We start from the raw sequence: 9,703 nt of genomic DNA, 5'->3' as shown, positions 1-9,703 counted from the left end.
CTTGGCCAGGCATATGGGATGGGGCCATGGAACTGGCACCCATCACAGGGACTGGTGGGCAGCAAATTGCAGTTCTGCTCCAGGCCCCAGCCTCATGCTGTCATTGCCCTGCAATCCTGCCCCCAACCCCACCTGCCCATCCCGCTCCTGGATGGTGCTCCCCACCTGCCTGCAGCCCCATCCCATCCACCCAGCTGAGTTCATCCTGCCCACGGGGGTCCTGGGCCAGTCTCCCTGCCCGCCTGCCCCCTCCATGCAGCACCCCTGGCAGTGGGCGCGGGGTGTACAGGCCAGGGTGCCTTGGCAGTGAGGCCATGTCCGGCAGCCAGGGAGACACTGGCAGTGGCAGCCAGAAATGTGAGGGCAGAGCGAGCTGCTGCCTCAGGGGCTGCTGGGAAGCCAAGTCCAGCCACTGTGCCACCCTGACCCTGCCACTGTGTTGCCCTGCCCCACAGAATACATCTCCTGGCATACCCAAGAACTGTGCCTGGGGGTGGTGCGACTGGCTGCACGCAACACAGCTGGGGTTGCCCCCCACACCTGGGCTGGGTGGAGCCAAGGGATTTGCTGGAGGCTTGACAGAATAACTTGGTGGGCCAAATGTGGCCCACGGGCTGTATTTTGCCCACCTCTGGCTTAACAGCTATATTTTCACAGCACCTACTAGGCTTTCAGGAACAAACAAAAATAATGATTTCCATATGGAGAAAGAAATGAAATCCTGGAGAAAAAAAGAAAAATGGAAAATGATAGATGTGAGTAAAAACACAGGTGATAGAGGCAACGAAGAATAGGGAGCATTATCTATTTGCAGCACTTAATGCTTTGGGCCAGTGGTGAGTTTCTCACTTTCCAAATCAGCTGGTGCTAGAAATGTGGGGAAGCAGTGTACCCAGCCTAAGGAAGAATGACATCACACTCCAGTGAGCTTGTCTGATTACCAGAGTCTGCTTGACAGGCAGCATCTGACCTCGTAGACTGTGCATGTGCAGTAGAGGAGTTTGGTGCCTCTGGTTCCATGTTAGCCCAAGAAACCAAATCTCTTTAATCTGGCTGTATTGTATCATGCCACAACAGCTATTGGGACCTGACTGTGATTTGCTGTAAAACACAGACCACAGCCCAGCGGCATTACAGTTCAGACACATGATTTTGTATTGACTTCAGTAAGCAATTTCCTTTTCTCTATATTATTGGTGTTGCCATTGCTACTACAGCAGACCCAGAAGCCCTAGTCATGAACCCCGTTGTGCTAGGTGTTGCACAGAAACAGACGGAAAAAAATGGCTCTAGCCTTGAAGAAACAATGGGCGTTTATAGATGTGCTCCAGCAAGTTGGGAGGGGACATGCTTTAATTAGTGCAGCTCCATCAGCCACATTAATTAAAAGTGCCCAGAGCATTACGTGTATTAGTGTTCCCATGCTGAAAAATGGTGGCAGGGCACTTTGAACTAAAGCTCATCGAATGAGTTTTAGCTTAAAGTGCCCCCCACCATTTTTCAGTATGGGGACGCTGATACATGTGACACGAGTCTACTGGAGAGCGCTAATTACCACACTCCTGCAGACTCGATTAATTGAGTCTGCTCTGATGCACTGTAATTAGTGTATTAGAGCAGCCTCCCTGCATGTGTATAGGAGCCCATTCGCAGTAGAAGCTGTGAGCGAACAGGAGAAGACACCAGAGGAGACAAAGAGAGACCAAGGAGGCCTTGGTCTCTTAAGAACCAGTCTGGCAAGATGGCCAGTATGGCACAGAGGCAGGCCATTATGGATTTTGTCAGCCGGGTGGCAAAGGAGAGCCCGAGGGAGGAGTCTGATGGTATCTGCTGAGGTGGTTTTCCAGTGTTTTTGGTGAACTCCTCCCAGCCATAAGGGACAGCAGGAGAAGGCACAAATGCCCTGGTCTGAGAGTTTAAGAGCTGGGCAATGCAGTCTGGTGACATGGGCCTATCATAGGTGAGAGATGATGTTTCCATACTGAATGAGGCATGATGGGCTGGGGCAGGGCCTTTGAAAGTAAAGGCAAGTGGTTTATGTCTGATATAATAGACAGGGGAGAGTAAAATCTGCTGCATATTGGTGCGACACTGGATTCAGTGTGTTTGCATTTTAAGTTATGTGGGTTTTTTGGCTGCCGCCTCATCTACAAGAAAGCAGCCACATGAGCTGCCCAGGCTGCAGGAAAGAGGGGGCCTATGTGACATGTAGTAACATATAGTGATCAAACATGCTTTCTAGTTCTACTTATGTTGTACATGACCATTGTAAGGGTTAATTTGTGGTGTTTTGCCCAGGCTGTAGGTGTGTTAATGGACTTCATGTGTTGTATGCTTTGCAGAGTGGAGACCATATGCTTAAGCAGCTTCCTTATAACATACTCCCATGGGAGTAGAAGAGTTAATTAATGGGAGGTGTTTGTTATAACAGGGTTGGTCAATTTGCTGTGGCTCATTTGCACTGAAACCATTGAAACCTTGTAAACAAGGTTGGTGTGGTAGGGGACCTTTGCTGCCCGCCACTTTAAGAGGCTTTAACAGGCTGTGGAGCAGCCCGCAGGTGTGGTGTGGCTTAACGAGGCAGGCATATGACTGGAAGAGGGCTCCTGGATTGGAGGATGGGGCTGAGCAGCCTCACTATAAACCAGGCTCTCAGAACTGAGTAGGCAGTTGCTGCAGGGAGCCAGAGGGATAACGTTGCCCAGCTGGAGCTCAAGGGTAGGAACTATGGGGATGGAGAAAGTTCCTGGTCTAGGGGAATGACCTAAAACTACACCCTGCTGGGGTAGGATGGTGCAGTGGGGCTGCCTGTGGTGGGTGCTCCCCGGGAAATGCCACACCAGTGCCTCCCTAGTGAACAGCAGGTATGGGGTGCCGTATAGCCTCAGCGCCCACGACCTGGTGGGTTATCCCATAGAGGGGACAGGCAAGGGTCCAGGTATATCATCAGCTGACTTCCTGCCCTAGCTGACTTCCTGCCTCCGGGGCAGGGGGCTGGACTTGATGATCTTCTGAGGTCCCTTCCAGCCTTAATGTCTATGAAATCAGGCCTGAGACCCAAGGGGTATAAGGCCAAGAGCCCTAGTGAGGAGGCAGTGTACTGGGCCCAGTGAGGGTGTGAGTGAAAGCAGTGAGAAGGCTGCCTAGAGTAGGGCTTGCATGGATGGGCCTGAAGGACTATGCATGGGCTGCATAGAGCAGGGCCCATATGAGGGGGCCCAAAGTGCATAGGCCGGCTTTGAATGAGCTGAGTTTGGAGGGGCCTGGGAAGGTGGACCCGTATGAGGGAGAGAGTGTGAGCAGCTCTTTAACCTGATCAGGGAAACCCTCGACTGGTCAATGCTGGGGCTAGGCCCAGTTGGTCAAAGGGCTAGAGTGCCAACTGCGAGGGATGCCCAGAGCCGAGGGCCTGGGGTTCCAACCGGCCTGGAGGTAAGGCCAGGGCCTGTGTGGCCAAAGGTCCCAGAGGGGGCCACTGCTGAGAGGGAGGGTTCAAGGAGCTTGCAGCTTGGTGTAAGGGCAGAAATTAGACTGCCTGATTAGGGGGGGATCCAGGTGGGGTCTAGACATCAGGCAGGCATGGAATGAGGTCTATCTTGGGGCCAGAGCTACGTAGTGATACTATCTGGCATGGGACATGGTATAAGGGGAGGTTTGGATCCGTGTATTATGTCCTTGGCATCAGAGAGTAAAATGGGCAGCCTCCCACCTTATGAACAACTACTAATTGGTTACATAAAAGGTGTGGCAGGCGAGGTAGGTGGGTGGACTTCCCTAGACAGGTGGGTGGGCCAATGAGTAGACCGGCCATGAGATGGCTCCCTGTTACAGTTGGTTATAACGAGGTTGCACTGTATTGTGCAGTGCCTAGTACAATGGGGTCCAGATCCAAGCTGGAGTTTCTGGCACTTTTTTTTAATACACATTTCATAATGATGTAGAGCACTACCTACTGAGTCACTGCCCATCACCCCTGCCTGCAGCACATGGATATCTCTTAAAAAACTCTTGTCCAAACACTGTTGTAGCCCTTTCTTGTATGGCATGTGAAAGCTGTTGGGAATCACAGTATGAGATTGTAGGACTGCATATTATTATGTTGTCCTAGTTCAACCACACTTGCAGGGCAAGGAAAAGAGACTGGCTTGAACAGAACTGTCTGGGAACATGGTACCACCACAGCGTGGAACGGCAGGGATGGGTTGTGTCATTGGTGCAGGCAGCAAGACCCGCTGGAAATCTGATGTGACATTTTCTGCCATATGTCACAGGCAGAGAGGCGAGTAGGAGCCACAGGGGATGTCATTGTGTAGCATGGGGTTCAAAATGCAACCAGGACCTTTGCTCAATTGTATAAACATATGTAGGAGGCAGTATGATGAAACGGATCCTTCCTGACAGGGTGAGAAATCTGCCTTGTTGTGTTTTATCCTGAAGTATTGTGTCTTATACAGGGTCAGATTCCTCCTCCCATCTCTTTTTCTCCAGCTAGAATGCCCCACTTTAGCAGCCTGCAGTCACAAAGTCCCTGTTACCTCATCCTCCCTGACCCTGCACCTTTTGTATGCTCACTGTGTATTGCCAAATCATGGACTGCAGCCTCTCTGGGGCTAGTGCAGCATTACTGCTATCTGTTTGTACAGTGCCTAAGCAGTGGTGTCTTCCTCTTTCCTCAGCACTGGTTGCACAATATAATAAATAATATTATAAATTACAATGATATTGGTGTTCATTCTTTTCAGCCTTGCAGCAGACTTTTTAAATAATGCATATGTTTTTGAAAATAGATCTGTGTGGAAAATCTAGTCGTATTCTGGAGCTCCCCTGAAACAGATGTTACTTATTATCATTTTTTTGTTCATAAGAGGGCCCCAGTTGTCAGCAATGGAGACCAATATCTCCTCTGAGTCCCGGAACAAGTACAGTACGGATGGCAACAGGGCCAGCTGCTCCCATACTTCCCTTGGCTGAAATGTTTCTACTTCAGGAGGAGGGGCTGCTGGGAAGAAGAGGACCTTTAAAAACCTTTCTGTCCTAAACATCTCAGGTTGGACTGCCAGCAAGGGAGCTGATTTCTGATTTGTGCTGACTTTTGTGACAAGGGCACTGGGGTGAGACCATAACTCAGCCCATACAGTAGAAGTAATACATGGAATCTGTACAACAGATGCAACAATGTTAGGTCTGAACAGTTTTATGGAAAGATCCAGGCTTTAGTCCTAAGCTTCAAAGCTATCCCCGTCCTCCTCTAATGAATGTTTAACCCACAGTGGTTGGTGCATATCCACTTTGTAAACACATTAGCTTGCAGGTCAATAGTGAGGTAGGAGAGCACTTATTCCCAACCTTGACTTCCCTCCTGCTCTCTGTCAGTGATCCAGAGATGGTAAAGCCAGAAAGTTTCATTGTGCTCATCTGGCCTGACCTCCTGTGTATCATAGCCCGTGTTGCAGAAAGAGCTGCTTGTGCATTTTACTTCCTACTTTGCCTTCTGAAATCTGACCTCTCTCTGGGACAATTTTTTTGTGGGGCACAGAGTAGAAACGTGTCCACTGTTTTGGCAGAGTCCATGCCCCAAATTCTATTCTGCCTCCAACACATTTAATAGACACTTACCTGGCCTGTTAGGTGTCACTGTCTCTACACAATCCTATTCTACCCCATGTAGCTATTACAGAACAACTAAAGGCATTTGGATTCTTCTTGTGTCTCCATTTTGACCTGGGAAGATCCCCAAGTCACTAAGTTTGGCTTATTTGGTATGCTCAAAAGCAGTGCAGCACAGTCACCTAGACTTGGCCTATGACACAGGCTGGCAGTGGTCAGCCTCAGTCTACATGTTTGGTGATCCTGGTCTAGGGTGGCCATTGTCCTCTGTCCTCTATTGATATGAAACCTGACACCTTTTATGTGTCATAAAATAGAGGGACATAAAATAGAGTGGGACATAATGGTGTTGGGTTTTGTATCAACAGAGGACAGAGTAGTAGAAAACAAGAATGTCCTTTATGATGGCCACACTATACTGGTCTGTCTGGGATGTGCATAGTCTGCCTAAGGAATTAGAGACTTGGAAAGGGAAAGATCGGGCTGAGTGATGGGGAAAGGAGGGACCCACCCACCATTTTTTCAATAGCCTAGTGGGTATGGGGCTTGCCCAGCAAATGGGAGACCTGAGTTGGAGAGGCCACTGAGTCAGAAGGGTTTGAACCCATACCTCTCACTTCCCAGGAGAATGCTCCAAGTACCAGGCTATGGGCCAGACAGGACTCAGGGCATCCTCTCGTCTTCCTTGGGAGGAAGGTGAGCCACTGGGGGAAAATGAATGCTAGAACCCTGGGCTGAAGAAAGGAGCCTGACTTTGCAGCACAGTGAGGCAGGCACTCTGCTGGGAGAGATCCTTGGGTGCTGTGCCCTGCTCCCTGTTCTTCTGCTGCATTTTTGCATTAAAAATTCATTGGATAAACTTGCTTTCAGTGCTTATGATGAGGCTGTTATCTGTGGTGACTCTCAAGTTCTTTTTTAAGTAGCTTATTTGCAGTACAGAATCTCCCAACCTTTAGGTACAGCCCACAAGCTTTGCTCCCACATATGTCAATTTGCATTCAATATGTTGCACTGAGACTCAGATGGTGATGGACGGGGCATGCTCATCATGCTTCATCATCTGACTTAAATCACAGGTGTATTTATTACAGGATTGCTCTGTCCAAAGAAAACCCCTCTGGAGAGAAGAGGGATTAATATCTTCATGGGCCAGTCTTTGGTCTCACTCATGAGATTTGTGGATGAGACAGATGCTTAATGGTGGGTTAATTTCTGTTTCCAAAATAGAGGCACCTGACTTCTAGAAGCCAAATAGAGAGGCATCACTATTACTGCACTCCCTAAATGTCTGTTCTTATAAAACTCCTCATCCTGATCCCAACGTCTTACTCAGAAAGACTGAGCTGGGAGATATTGGCTGTGCATCTCATATGATCAATAATAAAGTGTCCTTAGGGTTTCTATTAAAAATGAATTATGTTTTTTAATACAGAAAGCACCCATCATGGGGTGATTTAATATTGGACCTCATCCTGCCAAACAAAGACTGGTAAAAAAGGAGAAGTTATGAAACTTAATGACAATGAATATGTTACATTTAAAAATGTAGGCAACTGATAAGGGAAGCTAAAATAATCAATTCCATCCCAGTGGCCAGTAGAGTTAAAAACAGATACCAGTCTTTGGGAATTAAAAAAGGTCCTTGGGTCTCAGACACAGGTTCATTGCCAGATGCAGATGGCAAAAAGCATAAACAATGGTATAGAAAATATCAAAACCTTCAATGTATTTCCTTTCTGTATTTGGAGTAAAGCAGGTAGATACATCCATTCCATGTGATATTGTGCGTGGAGCAGAATGTTTTCCAGGCTAAATTTGCCTGCTTGAGCAACAGCAATCTATTAGATTTAAACACTTCCAAATTAATAGCCCTGAGCAGGATACGGTTAAGAGTCTGCAAGCAACTAGCTAAGGAGCTTTTGCAACTACTCATATCCATTTTCAGTTGAGCTTTTCCTGGAAAGCTGGGGAAATTCCAGAATATAAAAGGTGTGACCTACTGAACTACAGATTGGTTACCCTGATGTCAGTCTTGAGCAAAATAGTGAAATGGTTCATTCAAAACTCCATCACTGAAGTAGTAGAGGCTAAAAATATAAGTAATGCCAGTCAATGTGGCTTCATTAAATGTAGATCTTATGAATCCCTCTCTCTCTCTTTCGAGAAAGAAAATCATGATTTTTAGTACAAGACTGCATGTCTGGCTGATCAGTGTAACAGACTTAATATAATGCACTTTAGTTTCTCAAGGCTGGTGGTTCTCAACCTGTTTGGACTCAAGGGATGCCCCCTCATTGGACTCGAGGCACCCCTCCATAAGTGTGAATTGAGTGGTACCCAATTTCAAATACTAATTTATATATTACAGTGCTAAATTCCTAGCAGCAGTGAGGATGCGGGATGGTTCAAGCAGGGATAAGCCTGAGTTGGCGCTTAGCTACTTAGTTTATCTGCTTAGCTCCTTACACCTTAGGGCACCCTTCAGAAGATCTAGTGACACCCCAGGGGGCCCTGCATCTTGGTTGAGAATCATTGCTCTAGGCATTTTACTTGTTTCATGTGACGTCATAATGAAAAACATGCATTCTTGTTCTCATACTTGCCCTGATGAGCTAATCACCTACCTCATGTCCTCCTTACAAAGGGTATCCCTTTTCAAGCTTAATTGTATGCAGTGGACTCCTTTTGTTCCCAATAGACCCCATAATCCTTTACATGAACTATAGAGAAGTTTTTAAAGGCAGCTGAGGCAAAAATATTCTGGTTGTGTCTATGAGACTGAGTTGTCCAGACCTGGTGTACTTAAGCACATCTGAGCAAGATAGGACTTCCTTGTTGGGTTCTTGCTAATTTATATGGCTGAGAAGCCCCTGGTTGGATAGCTGTCTAAAACCTCTCACACAAGGTATATGGATCTGCCACAACTCTTTCCAAACAATAAGGAAAGAGAGGGCTTGATGTGTCTGACATTTCCGTGCAAGTCTAGCCAAAACAGCCCTTCCATCCCCAACTCCATGAGCAAAAACCTTCCAGGCTCTATTTATCCATCCTTATGGCACAAAACCTTTAGCACAAACTCGCCCTGGTAAGTATATAAAACTCATATGACAGTGGTTCAGTTTTCTTGGCTAATGTTTTTTCTATGGACTCAGGCCTGAATTTAATATGTTTCACAGGTAGTTGGACTTTAGGAGTGAAAGCAGCCTGGGAGCTTTTGATTCTGTTGAGGTTTTTTTTTCTTTCTTTCTCTCTCCCATACATTCGTCTTGGGGTTCATGATTGTTTTTCAAAAAGCTCAGCATCCATCTGAGGTCTGAGTGTAGCGATGCAGCACCAGGAATGAACCTACTTAAGAAAGATTTACCTTCAAGCTCCCTCTGGTGACTTGTCAACTGGTGATAGGTTCATCCATAACTGTAATGGTCTTAATGTCAAAGGAAAATGGTGCTCTGAGCCACAGAAACAAGTCTGTGCTGTACAGGAATCAAAGTAACCAGACTCTTAGAAAGGGAAGCCAAAGAGGAACATAATGTCTGGTGAGGGGCTAGAGCAGCAGTTCCCAACCTCAGGTTGTGACCCAAATGTGGGGGCAATGCTGGCAGCACTGCACACAGAGGAGCCATGCTGCACCAGGAGCTCCCCTGGGCCACCACCACCACCCTCCGCTCCCAGCAGCGGGCGGCAACAAAAAAAGGTTGGGAACCGCTAGGCTAGAGGAAAGTGAGGTGGGGAGGAGAGAGCACCAGAAGGAGCAAAGCTTCTTTCATCTGCAGAACAGACCTGGGGTTCTCATTTGTGGAGAAAGACCATCAGAAACAAAGTGCCAGCTAACAGCTGCACTGGGTGGTGTCACAACCCAAGGGTGTGATTTTTGTTTTGTGTGTGCTTTGGCACCACTGAATTATGTTCCCGCTAAATTGCAGCTTCTTTGCACGGTGGAGTTTTCTGCTGCAGAGGAGAACCCCGGTGCAAAAGAATTCCTGCCAATTTGTAGCTTTCTTTGCAGGGTGCATTTCTTTGTTGCAGCACAGAAATGCTCGTTGCAAAGAGTTCCTGCCATTCGTATTCTAATTCGAGCCCCATTATTGGCTTGCGT

The sequence above is a fragment of the Alligator sinensis genome, unplaced genomic scaffold (assembly GCF_000455745.1).
Source record: "Alligator sinensis unplaced genomic scaffold, ASM45574v1 scaffold1301_1, whole genome shotgun sequence".
Taxonomy (NCBI): domain Eukaryota; kingdom Metazoa; phylum Chordata; order Crocodylia; family Alligatoridae; genus Alligator; species Alligator sinensis.
Note: the sequence above shows the minus strand (reverse complement) of the source record.